Genomic DNA, 14,409 nt, shown 5'->3' with positions numbered 1-14,409 from the left:
CTCTTCGTCACCATAATTAAATCTATCCAAAACGAGTTCAAGTTTTGAAATGAAGATAAAACCCCTGCATAGCGAAAGCTCAAAACTGGAATAGTGTACTTCACCAAAAAGTTGTGAAAACAAATCCAGTTAGGGACGGCGTATTAGTAGGTCTAGCCGGTGGCACGACAGAGGAAAAATTGAGTTCTTGTTGACAAGAAGTACTTGAGTACCTACTCACAGATGGCGCTGTTGTGTACACCCCCACCTGTATAGCGATCGCTGGCGTATCCCGACCGTAGATTTCTGTCGGGCAACAGAGTTGACAGCTACATGATCATCGGGTAAGATTAATATTGAAAAGTTACTTTTCAAAGCACCTCTTGCAATAAGCACAGAAGACATCTCACCTTACAGACCGAAGCTTTCAGATATTTAATTGTGTAACCTGCTTGCATCAGGTCAGGGCTAGCATTAAATGTCTTCAGCTCCTGTTTCAACACAGAAAGAGAATCACAACCAATAAAATCTCATTATATGCTAAATGTGGATTACAAGAGTTTTATTCTGTTTATAACAGAACTTAGTCACCTACAAAATAAGCTGAGTAGCTATCAGGCCCTACTGAGATGTCTAAAGACTTTCTTGATATTCTTTGAGTAAAAGGAGGTAAAAGTAGCCTTGGACATTTTCCTGTGTCTGTTGGTGTTAATTATTACACATCATCAATCAGCCTGAATTTGGTTTTATAGGCTTTAGATAACCATAAAACCAATTTTATCTTCACACATTTTAACACCAAGCCAGTCACTCTCCTATATATAAAGTTCTTAACATGTGACATGCTTACGATATTTTACTCTGGGTAATCTACTAGTCATATTCTGATACTGCAGTAGCACACAGCATGCAAATCACAAGAACTTCATCTCTGTTGTCACTTACAAAGTCACAATGGTAAAAATCAAGACAACCTGAAATCTCTCATTAGGCATTTACTGTATGTTTACAGACCTTTTGTCATACAGTCTTGCATAAAATGCTGGATAGTCTCCAGCAGTGACGAAAAAGTGTCTTCACTGACATGGAATTTCAGCAGATGGGGGAGGATAAATTGGGGGCCAGGGTAACATCTTTAAGTGATTTGGTCTAAAATACCACCAGATCAAGTTACTCTTCTGTCTTGTGTAAACGAAAAGCCACCAATTATCCTGTTCTCTACCTCCTAGAACAGGATGACTTTGGTGGCTCTTCGTTTATGCAAGACAGAGTAACTCATGGCTGATCTCCCGTCAAATCTAGATGAACAGAGCAAGGCATAAAATATCCAGGTGGTCTTATGGGAGCTAAATGGAGTGATACATCATAGCTAAAGGGTTTGGGATTGTGTTTAGTAGAGTAGTGAAGAAGGCACTCATTGGTGTTTTCCACCAGATGAAAGTTCTCCCAATCAAACAGGTAAGGAACCACTTAGCTGTATAACCATCACTGGATTGGAAGGTGGTCTGGTGTGATATTTTTCCCCAGAAAATGTACTGAACTGATAGCTTGATGACAGACAATCAGTCGTTCATGCATGTGGCATAAAAAATCCCCCAATTATGTGTCAGCAGACCAAAAGAGAGACTATTTTCCCTTGCATGCTGACACAGCACCACTGAGTATTGTAACCAATCAAATGGTCTTGAGAAGCTATGAAGTTTAATTTATTATTAAATACCCATAGCCACTCTATCCTTCACATGTGCATCCCAACCTTACAGTAATAGGTTATAACTCTATGGTTACTGTTTTGGTATAAAAAAAAACACTCCATTGCAAAGCCACTCTAGGGAATGTATGGTTATAAAACAGCAAACTTATCAGTTTATCTTTTAGGGTCAAGTCTCTGAGTCCTCAGGATTAGGTATCTTGTCTGAAAAGCCAAAGATGGGGTGAGAAGTTAAGAAAAGTTTAATTCAAATTAATTCAGATCCAAAATGATCAGAGCATTCATCTCCCCCATTGCTTCTCAGGCAAATGGAGACCAAAGCAGCCAGAATTGAAGGTCTCTCTCCAGAAGGAAACACAGCTTTAGTTCAACTGAGACGACCTAGTGTCAGGGTTCTCACAGAGTTCCTTCTCCAAAACCAGTGGTCCCTTAGATATGCCTGTGGGGTTTTCTTGAAGCCCACATTGTACAGTAAGGAAAAGGAGATGAGGAGAGCACCCAGCAACATGGTTCTGAAAACAATCACTGGAGACAACGTACCAGTAATAGGAATATGTTATGTTAACGTTCAGTATCAGGGCCAAAGGATTAAAAGATTACCACTCTATGTTGTGCACAGTGACGGACCAGCACTATTCGGAAGGGACTGGTTAGCGCATATTCGATTAGACTGGGAGGCATTGTGTATCAATAACATTGTAACAAGCAGAACTGATTCATTTAATGAATATCCTCCAGAGTTACAAAGAATTCTTAGAAAACATGAGGCAGTTTTCAAATCAGAACTGGGAAAAGCGGTAAATTTTAAAGCTGAACTGCGCGTCAAACCTGAAACAAAACCGGTGTTCTTCAAAGCAAGGCCAGTTCCGTATGCAATTCTAGATGAAGTGAAGGAGGCAATTCTTAAAGAGGAACGGGAGGGAATCCTGGAACGTGTTGAATATAGTGAATGGGCCGCTCCCATTGTTCCTGTCAAGAAAGCCGATGGATCAATCAGGGTTTGTGGGGACTTTAAAGTCACAGTGAACAAGTACCTTGAAAATCCAGAATATCCAATGCCACGTATGGATGATCTATACCATAAGTTGAATGGAGGCATGATGTTTTCAAAAGTAGACTTATCAAACGCATATAAACAGATAGAAGTGGCAGAAGAATCACGAAAGTATCTGACAATTAATACCCCTCTGGGTTTGTTCCGCTATACTCGATTACCATTCGGAGTATCTTGCGCACCTCAGCTATTTCAATCAATGATGGACATGGTTCTACAAGGAGTAGCATGTGCATGCAATATGGATGATATCAGCGTGACTGGCCGTAATGATCAAGAACATTTGCAGAATCTAGATGACGTATTGCAGAGGCTTGAAGATAATGGTCTCCGTTGTAACCTGCCTAAGTGTGCCTTTTTCAGACCATCCATGAAATGGCTGAGTTTCGTAGTAGACAAGGAAGGCCTGAGAATAGATGAGGCAACCACAGCAGATGTTAGAGACGCACCGCGCCCAACAAATAGAGCAGAAATGCAGTCGTTCTTAGGACTCGTCAATCATTACCGCCGATATGCACCGAACTTATCTTCTGTAGCTGCACCTTTATCCGAACTTTTGAAGAAGGATCGGAAATGGAGTTGGTCGTCGGAATGCGAGGAGGCGTTCACCAAAGTTGTAGAATTATTAACTAAAGACTGTGGTGTTTTGGTTCATTATGACCCTAAAAAGCCAGTGACACTAGCAGTTGATGCATCCCCAAAAGGGCTCGGAGCTGTTCTTTCGCATCTAACAGAAGATGGTGAACGACCCATAGCATATGCATCTCGTACATTAACAAAAGCCGAGGCGAATTATTCCCAATTGGAAAGGGAAGGACTAGCAATCATTTTTGGAATCCACAGATTCCATCAGTATCTATATGGACGTAAATTCACACTGATCACGGATAATAAACCACTGAGTTTCATATTCAGTCCGAAAAAAGGCATTCCCATATTGGCTGCTGCGAGAATACAAAGATGGGCGATCCAGCTTGCTGCATACGATTATGACATTCAGGTTCGTAAGTCAGAACAAAACTGCAATGCAGATGCATTGTCACGGCTTCCGTTACCAGTAGAAGGTTGTGCAGAAGAATTTATACATTGGACATCTGAAGCAACTGAGCTGAACATTGCGCAAATTAAAGCACTTCCGATTTTGGCAAAACACATTACTAGAGAGGTGAGACATGACCCTGTGCTGTCAAAAGTATTGCTATTTACCACTACGGGATGGCCAGATACAGCAGATATCAGTAGCGATCTCAAACCATTCTATATCCGTCGTGAGGAGATCATAGTAGAAGATGGTTGTTTGCTCTGGGGAGTTCGTATTATTGTTCCTAAAAAGTTTCAGGGACAGGTTCTTAACGAATTACACAGTTGTCATCCAGGGATTGTGAGAATGAAAGGATTAGCAAGAATGCACGTGTGGTGGTCCAACATTGATCAAGACATTGAACGAACAGTGCAGTCATGTTATGCATGTCAAGAAACGCAATCGGTTCCGCTTGTAGCTCAAGGAAATCCGTGGAAATGGCCGGCAGGACCATGGAAAAGAGTCCATATTGATTTTGCTGGCCCTTTCTTAGGCGAAATGTGGTTCATAATGGTGGACGCATATTCAAAGTGGCCAGAGGTCTGTCGTATGAGGTCAACTAGCACTACGCGCACAATAGAGGTGATCAGAAAGACCTTCGCACAACATGGAGTTTGTGATGAACTTATCTCCGACAATGGGCCACAGTTTACTTCAGCTGAGTTCCGTGCTTTTACTGAAAGCAATGGGATCAAACATATCTTCACTGCACCATATCATCCAAGTACAAATGGTCAAGCAGAACGCTTTGTAAAAACATTCAAGACTGCATTCAAGCGTGGTATGAAAGCACGTGATAGCAAAGACAGTTCATTAAATCAAAAACTTTGTGATTTTCTCCTCGCGTACCGCACGACCCCGCATACCACTACCAAGCGCACACCGGCAGAATTGATGGGTAGACGGTTGAAAACTCGTCTTGACCTACTGCGTCCAAACACATCGGAAAGAATTCAAAAGCAATCATCTGGTGACTTATTTAAGAAACCAACGAGACTAGTTACAATTGGAGATACTGTGTTAGCCAGGGACTATCGAAATAGAAAAGAAACTTGGATTTCAGGGATTGTGACTGAACGTTTGAGTCCATGTTCTTATCATGTTGCCGTGGGTGACATCATCTGGAAAAGACATATTGACCAACTGCGTCGAGTTGACGGATCGGCATACAGGGAGAACCCAGTTGAAATGTCAGCGGATGCATCACAGTTCAATGTGTGTGGTGAGGACAGTAAACATAAAGTTGAAGAGGATAAAGCAATCACTGAACTGTCAGATAGCGTAAAAACGCATGTTGGAAGTGGGGTTAGTAAACCAGCAATGGGTAGGCCTGTCATAAATGCTCAGAACAGCGAAGGACACTTAAATGTACCCAGCAACCAGGATTTTCCAACAACTAGGTCTATCGGAAGTTCTGATCACAGTGCAGTCTTAACAGATATATCTGTGCCAGACACTACTTCTATGCCAAGGAGATCTACAAGAACTAGGAAGGTACCAACTTATTTGAAAGACTATGTAAAGCACTGTATTCGGAAATATGTGAAATAGCCACAAAGTGGTCAAGCCATCAGATCAAATGCCTAAAACAGTAATTTTAGTTATTTTCAGTGGAAGACATTTTGTTTTATTTACATTATTGTAATACTTAGTGTTTATTGTTTTGTTCATGTTGTTTTGTTATTCGGTGATTGTTGTTAATCTTTTAAGTTGGTCTTTTCTAAGTTGTCAAGCAATATTTATTAGCGTGGAGGGAAAAGTTAATATTTTAAGTTAGTCTGTTCTACGTTGATATTGTTAATATTTTAAGTTGGTCTATTTTGTTTCATATTTCAGAAGCAATAGCTACTTGTACGAAGGGAAGAGTATTGTGTATGTTTACCACTAAGCCTAATTATATATAACTGGTAGTTGTGGTAATTGACCAGGGTGTAACTCAGTAGTGTGCTAATTGGTGTATTCTACTTACATGTTGAGCTGTATAAGCGAGTTGGAAAATAAACGTACTCAAGTGAAGACCTGATCTTTGTTCTCTCCCAGCCTTAATATATAAAATCAAGCAAACGCCATTTGTAGCTGTCAGATTCTAATTTTATTAGATCATCTTAACTCTTAAGTAAACAATACTAACACATACTTTGTACAAAAAGTTGTTAAATTCGAACTCATAAATGAAATGACTTGTAAATATCAAATACTTAATTATTTGTACTTTAATACCCACTTCAAGTAAGAGAAACAGGAGGAAATATTCAAGCTAAAAAGGTAAAAAAAAAAAAACATTGGAACCTGAGTGTACAAAGAAAACGGTGGTGCCATTTTAGGTACATTATAAGAAAACTTCTCTCAAGTAAATATACAGAAAACCACCTTTCTAAAATCAACAATGCCTATCCAGCTCAGCCTATCCTGGTACTCCAGGTATTAGACCCTGTAGTCTAACTTGCTTTACTACAGGCTGATATCGCTTTAGCAAGTTGAAGGAAATAACCCAGTGAACTTGACTGGAAGTTTCCTCTCAAAACAGAGAGTCAAATACTTTGCCAACAATATTATGGGTACCAAACCCCAGTCAGAATATGCAGACCAAGCATAACTAACACCAGATATCTACCCTCTAAAACTTTGCTGCGCATATGGCCAAAAACATAATTATTACTAAACCATAGTACAGTGGAACCTCTACACACAAACGTATCTACTGTACATCCGAATTTTCCAACATCCGAAGTAAAATTCGAGCAATTTTTTGACTCTACACCAGAATTTTATTTCGACACACGAAGTAAGCAATTTTCATCGTACTGGTTGTATCGGAATTTTTCGACACGCGAAGTACAATTCGAACACGTTCCTACTCTACACCCGAATTTTTTTTCGACACCCGAAGTAAACAATACCCGTGCACGTAGATGGTACTCATAGCGCCGGATGTATTTCTTATTTCCGCCGATAGAAGGCAGCATTTCTACCTCTGAGGGACCCTCAATTAGCGTGGCTTGGGACATTCCTCTGTTCTCGTCGGCTTCGTGTGGTTGTGCCCTGTGCGTTCTGCTATTAACTGTGTTTTAATCATGATTTTTTACGTTCATACTTTTACGGTATTTTACGTAAATCATGGGTCCTAAAAGGCTTAGTTTCGCAAGTGGTAGTGGTAGTGGTGAGAAAAGGAATAAGGAAATGCTTTCTTTAGAAGTAAAGCAAGGAATTATTGAAAAGCATGAGTGAGTGAACTTGCAAAAGAACATCACGACGAACTTACTACAGAGGAGCTCAAGGAACTTCATGCTATGTCTGAGCACATGAGTGATGACAAGGAAGGGATCGAGGAGGTAGAACATGTGTTAGGTTCGGCGCAAATAAAAGAGGTGTTAGGAAAATATCAATACGTGGTCGACTTCATCGACAAATACCATCCAAAGAAATTGCAGGTTTGTCGTGTAGTTGCGCAGTTTGATGATGTTTCCCTAATTTATTTTCAAAACATTCTGAAAAGCTGTACCAAGCAACTTTCTATCAATAGCTTCTTTAAAAAAACTACGAAGCGAACTCGTGATGAAGAGGAAGGAAGTGGTTCAAAGAAAACGGCAAAGAGTGAAGCGAAAGAAAGTGAAACAAAGAAAACGGCAAAGATTGAAGAGAAAAAAATTCAATCAATTTTAAGTGTAGAGTGAAAGTGATTAAAATTAATCATCAAAAAGAAAAAAAGAAAATGTAAAAAAAATATAAAATATAAAAATAAAAAAAATAAATAAGCTAAGTTAGGTTAAAGTTCACTTAGTGTAAGTTAGAATAAGTTACGGTAGTGTACGTTTATCGTAGTCAACCTCTCTACCTCCTCGCCGTCCGTCCGTCTCCTCTCTGCGTAGCAAGACCAACACCTGCGCTGGACTTTCTAAGGTAAAGTGACGCTAAAAACCCGTTTCTTATTTATTATTTCTTGATAATTATTCTTTTTTACATGTCTATCATCTAATTTAGAGTGCATATTGTCATGTGTAATTATGTGTAGTAATTTATTAAGGAGTCATCATAGGTTTTTGGGCTCAACCACGGATTAATCCTATTTCAATGTATTCTTATGGGAAAATTCGTTTCTACATCCGAACATTTTCTACATCCGAAGTCGGTTGTGGAACGGATTAAATTCGTATGTAGAGGTACCACTGTACATATATTCACTACTGTGTGCTGGTCAATGGCCAACCTAATAGGGTTGAGATCAGCATCAAGGCCCACGATGGATACTGGACAACTTGTAGAGGTTAAGACAAGTAACAACTCTTGGTGCACAGTCATGCACTTGTCTGTTGACATCGTGAAATAATTCCAAAGAACCGGAGGGTTGGACACCATGAGAACCCCCAATTCTTCTGCCATACCCCATGAAGGGAACCGCTCACACAGGATGAGTCCAAGTGAAATTCCTTTTTTTTCACGAATTACATGGAAAAGGCCTTGAAAATCTCTTCCTGTATCTTTCATCAACAGGAACTGAGAAGATGCAAGGAAGAATGAGGAAAAGGTAATCCTCGAAGGTGAAGAGGTAAAGGTTTAAAATATGACAGGATCTTCTTATAGCTCCAAGTATAAGCTTCAGAATCTCTATTCTTATTAGACATCACATCACAGTGAAGGCAGGGATCTATAGAGAAGATTCAAGAATCACAGCTGCATGAATTACTGCAACATAATCAGAAGACCCTGATTTACCCTTTGAACACATACAGATGTTCCAACATGGTAATTGAAATAGGGTCTCTTACTCCGACAGTACTACATTGGATCCTTCTCTCTGGTTACAGCCCATTGTCTCTTTGCTTACACATATACCGGACAGTCTGGCCTATTCTTTATATATTCTCCTCTGTCCTAATATACCTGACAACACTGAGATTACCAAACAGTTGTTCTTTGCTCAAGGGGTTAACTACTGTAATTGGTCAGAGGCTACTTTCCTCTGGGTAGGGGTAGAAGACTCATTAGCTATGATAAGCAGCTCTTTAAGGAAATTGGCACTCCAAGATCAAACTATTGTTCTCTGATCATGGGCATTGCCATAGCCTCTGTACCATGGCCTTTCACCGTCTTGGGATAAAGTTCTCTTGCTTAAGGGTACCCTTGGGCACACAATTCTTTATTATTTCTCTTCCTCTTGTTTTTTTAAGTTTTAATAGCTTATATATGAAAGATTCATTTTAATGTCGTTACTGTTCTTGAAATTTTTTATTTTAATTGTTAAATTACTTCTCTTGTAGTTTATTTATTTCTTTATTTCCTTTCCTCACTGGGCTGTTTTCCTTGTTGGAGTACTTGGGCTTATAGCATCTGGCTTTTCCAACTAGGGTTGTAGCTTAGCAAGTAATAATAATAATAATGATAATAATAATAATAATAATAATAATAATACACTTACATATACCAAGGCACTTCCCCCAATTTTGGGGGGTAGCCGACATCAAACAAATGAAACAAAAAAGGGGACGTCTCCTCTCTACGTTCCTCCCAGCCTAACAAGGGACTCAACCGAGTTCGGCTGGTACTGCTAGGGTGGCACAACCCACCCTCCCACATTATCCACCACAAATGAAGCTTCATAATGCTAAATCCCCTACTGCTGCTACCTCCGTGGTCATCCAAGGCACCGGAGGAAGCAGCAGGGCCTACCGGTACTGCGTCACAATCGCTCGCACACTCTCTTGCCTCTCTCACATCTATCCTCCTATCACCCAGAGCTTCCTTCACTCCATCCATCCACCCAAACCTTGGCCTTCCTCTTGTACTTCTCCCATCAACTCTTACATTCATCACCTTCTTTAGCAGACAGCCATTTTCCATTCTCTCAACATGGCCAAACCACCTCAACACATTCATATCCACTCTAGCTGCTAACTCATTTCTTACACCCGTTCTCACCCTCACTACTTCGTTCCTAACCCTATCTACTCGAGATACACCAGCCGTACTCCTTAGACACTTCATTTCAAACACTTTCAATTTCAGTCTCTCCTTCACTTTCATTCCCCACAACTCCGATCCATACATCACAGTTGGTACAATCACTCTCTCATACAGAACTCTCTTTACTTTCATGCCCAACCCTCTATTTTTTACTAGTCCCTTAACTGCCTCCAACACTTTGCAACCTTCATTCACTCTCTGACGTACATCTGTTTCCACTCCACCATTTGCTGCAACAACAGACCCCAAGTACTTAAACTGATCCACCTCCTCAAGTAACTCTCCATTCAACATGACATTCAACCTCGCACCACCTTCCCCTCTCGTACATCTCATAACCTTACTCTTACCCACATTAACTCTCAACTTCCTTCTCTCACACACCCTTCCAAATTCTGTCACTAATCGGCCAAGCTTCTCTTCCGCGTTTGCAACCAGTACAGTATCATTCGCAAACAACAACTGATTTACTCCCATTCATGGTTATTCTCGTCTACCAGTTTCAATCCTTGTCCAAGCACTCGAGCATTCACCTCTCTCACCACTCCATCAACATATAAGTTAAACAACCACGGTGACATCACACATCCCTGTCTCAGTCCCACTCTCACCAGAAACCAATCTCTCACTTCATTTCCTGTTCTAACACATGCTTTACTACCTTTGTAGAAACTTTTCACTGCTTGCAACAACCTTCCACCAACTCCATATAACCTCATCACATTCCACATTGCTTCCCTATCAACTCTATCATACACTTTTTCAGATCCATAAACGCGACATACACATCCTTACCTTTTGCTAAATATTTCTCACATATCTGCCTAACTGTAAAAATCTGATTCATACAACCTTTACCTCTTCTAAAACCACCCTGTACTTCTAAGATTGCATTCTCTGTTTTATCCTTAATCCTATTAATCAGTACTCTACCATACACTATTCCAACTACACTCAACAAACTAATACCCCTTGAATTACAACACCCATGCACATCTCCCTTACCCTTGTATAGTGGTACAATACACGCACAAACTCAATCTACTGGTACCATTGACAACACAACACATATTAAACAATCTCACCAACCATTCAAGTACAGTCACACCCCCTTCCTTCAACATCTCAGCTCTCACACCATCCATACCAGATGCTTTTCCTACTCTCGTTTCATCTAGTGCTCTCCTCACTTCCTCTCGTAATCTCTCTCTCATTCTCATCTCCCATCACCGGCACCTCAACACCTGCAACAGCAATTATATCTGCCTCCCTATTATCCTCAACATTCAGTAAAATTTCAAAATACTCTGCCCACCTTTTCCTTGCCTCCTCTCCTTTTAACAACCTTCCATTTTCTTCTTTCACTGTCTCTTCAATTCTTGAACCAGCCTTCCTTACTCTCTTCACTTCTTTCCAAAACTTCTTATTCTCTTAATATGAATGACCCAATCCCTGACCCCACCTCAGGTCAGCTGCCCTCTTTGCCTCACTTACCTAGCGCTTTACTTCCACATTTTTCTCTCTATATCTTTCATACTTCTCTACACTATTACTCTGTAGCCATTCTTCAAAAGCCCTCTTTTTCTCTTCCACTTTTACCTTCACTCCTTCATTCCACCATTCACTGTCCTTCCTCATGCTGCCTCCAACAAACTTCTTGCCACACGCATCACCTGCAATCCCAACTAAATTTTATTTTACTAACTTCCACTCCTCCTCTAAATTACCAGTTCCTCTTACTTTCACTTTGTCATATGCCATTTTCAACTTTTCTAATAATAATAATAATAATAATAATAATGCAAAAGCCCCTTAACTCATGAGAGTAGGACAGGAACTCCCTATAAAAGCCTGGTATTTTAGGAGGAGGAGTGAAGGATGCTGGTAGCTGACCAATGAACACAAGAAGACATTCAACAGTTGTAAGAGAGACCCATCACAAAAAAAATATAGAAGGCTTCTCCCAATACCATGATGAGCCTCACTAAAATTATAGAGAAAATGATGACGTAAGAATTACACCCCTTGAAAAAAAAAATCTGGGTTGTAGATGACCTGGAACCAAATAAGAGATATTGAAGTAAATACAGATGCATCACCATCTGAAAACTTTGAAAATATTACAAGCCCTCCTCTGATTAAAGCCAAAACTTTGCCACTGGAAAGTGACCACTTTTGGCCAGATACTCTGATAGCCTTATTAGTCCTCCTCTGCGTTGAGTCAAACCTCTGCCACTGGAAAGTGACCACTTTTGGAAAGTCTGATAGCCTTATTAGTCCTCCACTGACACGAGCCAAAGCTCTGCCCCTGGAAAGTGACCACTTTTCACAGGAAACTCTGTTAGCCTTAATAGTCCTCTGATTTGAGCTAAACCTCCGCCACTGGAAAGTGACCTTTTTTGGCAAGAAACTCTATTAGCCTTATAGTCCCCTGATTTGAGCCAAGGCCCTGCCACTGGAAAGTGACAACTTTTGACAAGAAACTCTGATATCTTTAACAGTCCTCTAATTTGAGCCAAACCTCTGCCACTGGAAAGTGACCATTTTTGGCAAGAAACTCTATTAGCCTTATTAATTCTCCTCTAATTTGAGCCAAAGCTCTGCTACTGGAAAGTGACCTTTTTTGGCAAGAAACTCTATTAGCCTTATCAGTCCTACTCTGATTTGAGCCCAATCTCTGCCACTGGAAAGTGACTACTTTTCTCAAGAAACTCTATTAGCCTAATAAGTCCTCCTCTGATTTGAGCCAAACCTCTGGACTGGAACGTGATTTAGACAAGACACTCTGATAGCCTTATTAGTCCTACTCTGATTTGAGCCAAACTTCTGCCACTGGAAAGTGATTACTTTTAGACAAGAAACTCTATTAGCCTTATTAGTCCTCCTCTGATTTGAGCCAACTCTTCCATTGGAAAGAGACCCTTTTTGGCAAGAAACTATTAGCCTTGATAGTCCTCCTCTGATTTGAGCCAAAGCTCTGCCATGGAAGTGACTACTTTTGGCAAGAAACTATTAGCCTTATTAGTCCTCCTCTGATTTGAGCGAAACCTCAAGAAACCAGAAAGTGATTGATTTTGGCAAGAAACTCTGATAGCCTTAATAATTAAGTCCTCTGATTTGAGCTAAACCTTTGTCACTGGAAAGTGACTACTTGTGACAAGAAACTCTATTAGCCCTATTAGTTCTCCTCTGATTTGAGCCAAATCTCTTCAGCTGGAAAGTGACTACTTTTTGCAAGAAACTCTGATAGCCATATTAGTCTCCTCTGATTTGAGCCAAACCTCTGCCACAAGAAAGTGGTCCTTTTTAGGCAAGAAACTATTAGCCTTATTAGTCCTCCTCTGATTTGAGCCACACCTCTGCCACTGGAAAGAGACCATTTATGCAAGAAACTCTATAAGCCTTATTATTCCTATGATTTGAGCCACACCTCTGCCACTGGAAAGTGACCATTTATGGCAAGAAACTCTATTTAGCCTTATTATTCCTATGATTTGAGCCAAACCTCTGCACCTGGAAAGTGAATACTTTTTGCAAGAAACTCTGATAGCCATATTAGTCCTCCTCTGATTTAAGCCAAACCTCTGCCACTAGGAAGTGGTCCTTTTTAGGCAAGAAACTCTATTAGCCTTATTAGTCCTCTGATTTGAGCCACACCTCTGCCACTGGAAAGTGACCATTTATGGCAAGAAACTCTATTTAGCCTTATTATTCCTCCTATGATTTGAGCCAAACCTCTGCACCTGGAAAGTGAATACTTTTTGCAAGAAACTCTGATAGCCATATTAGTGCTCCTCTGATTTGAGCCAAACCTCTACCACTAGAAAGTGGTCTTTTTGGGGCAAGAAACTATTAGCCTTATCAGTCCTCCTCTGGTTTGAACCAAACCTATGCCACTGGAAAGTGACCATTTTTGGCAAGAAATTCTACTAGTCTTATTAGTCCTCCTCTGATTTCAGTCAAACCTCTGCCATTGGAAAGTGACAACTTTTGGCAAGAAACCCAATTACCCTTATCAGTCCTCCTATGATTTGAGCCAAACCTTTGCCACTGGAAAGTGATTACTTTTGGCAAGAAACTCTTGTTAGCCTTAGTCCTAATCTGATTTAAGCCAAACCTCTGCCACTGGAAAGTGACCATTTTTGGCAAGAAACTGAATTAGCCTTATTAGTCCTCCTCTGATTTGAGCCAAACCTCTGCCACTGGAAAGTGATCATATTCAGCAAGAAACTTTATTAGCCATATTAGTCCTCCTCTGATTTGAACGAAAGCTCTGCCCCTGGAAAGTGAAAATTTTTGGCAAGAAACTGGAAAGTGACTACTTTAGGCAAGAAACTCTGATAGCCTTAATAGTCCTCTGATTTGAGCCAAACCTCTGCCACTGGAAAGTGACAATTTTTGGCAAGAAACTGGAAAGTGACTTTTGGCAAGAAACTCTGATAGCCTTAATAGTCCTCTGATTTGAGCCAAACCTCTGCCACTGGAAAGTGACCATTTTTGGCAAGAAACTCTATTAGCCTTATTAGTCTTCCTCTGATTTGAGCCAAACCTCTGCCACTGGAAAGTGATCATTTTCAGCAAGAAACTTTATTAGCCATATTAGTCCTCCTCTGATTTGAATGA

The sequence above is a fragment of the Palaemon carinicauda genome, chromosome 35 (genome assembly GCF_036898095.1).
Source record: "Palaemon carinicauda isolate YSFRI2023 chromosome 35, ASM3689809v2, whole genome shotgun sequence".
Lineage (NCBI taxonomy): Eukaryota > Metazoa > Arthropoda > Malacostraca > Decapoda > Palaemonidae > Palaemon > Palaemon carinicauda.
This window is presented reverse-complemented; position numbering follows the sequence as displayed.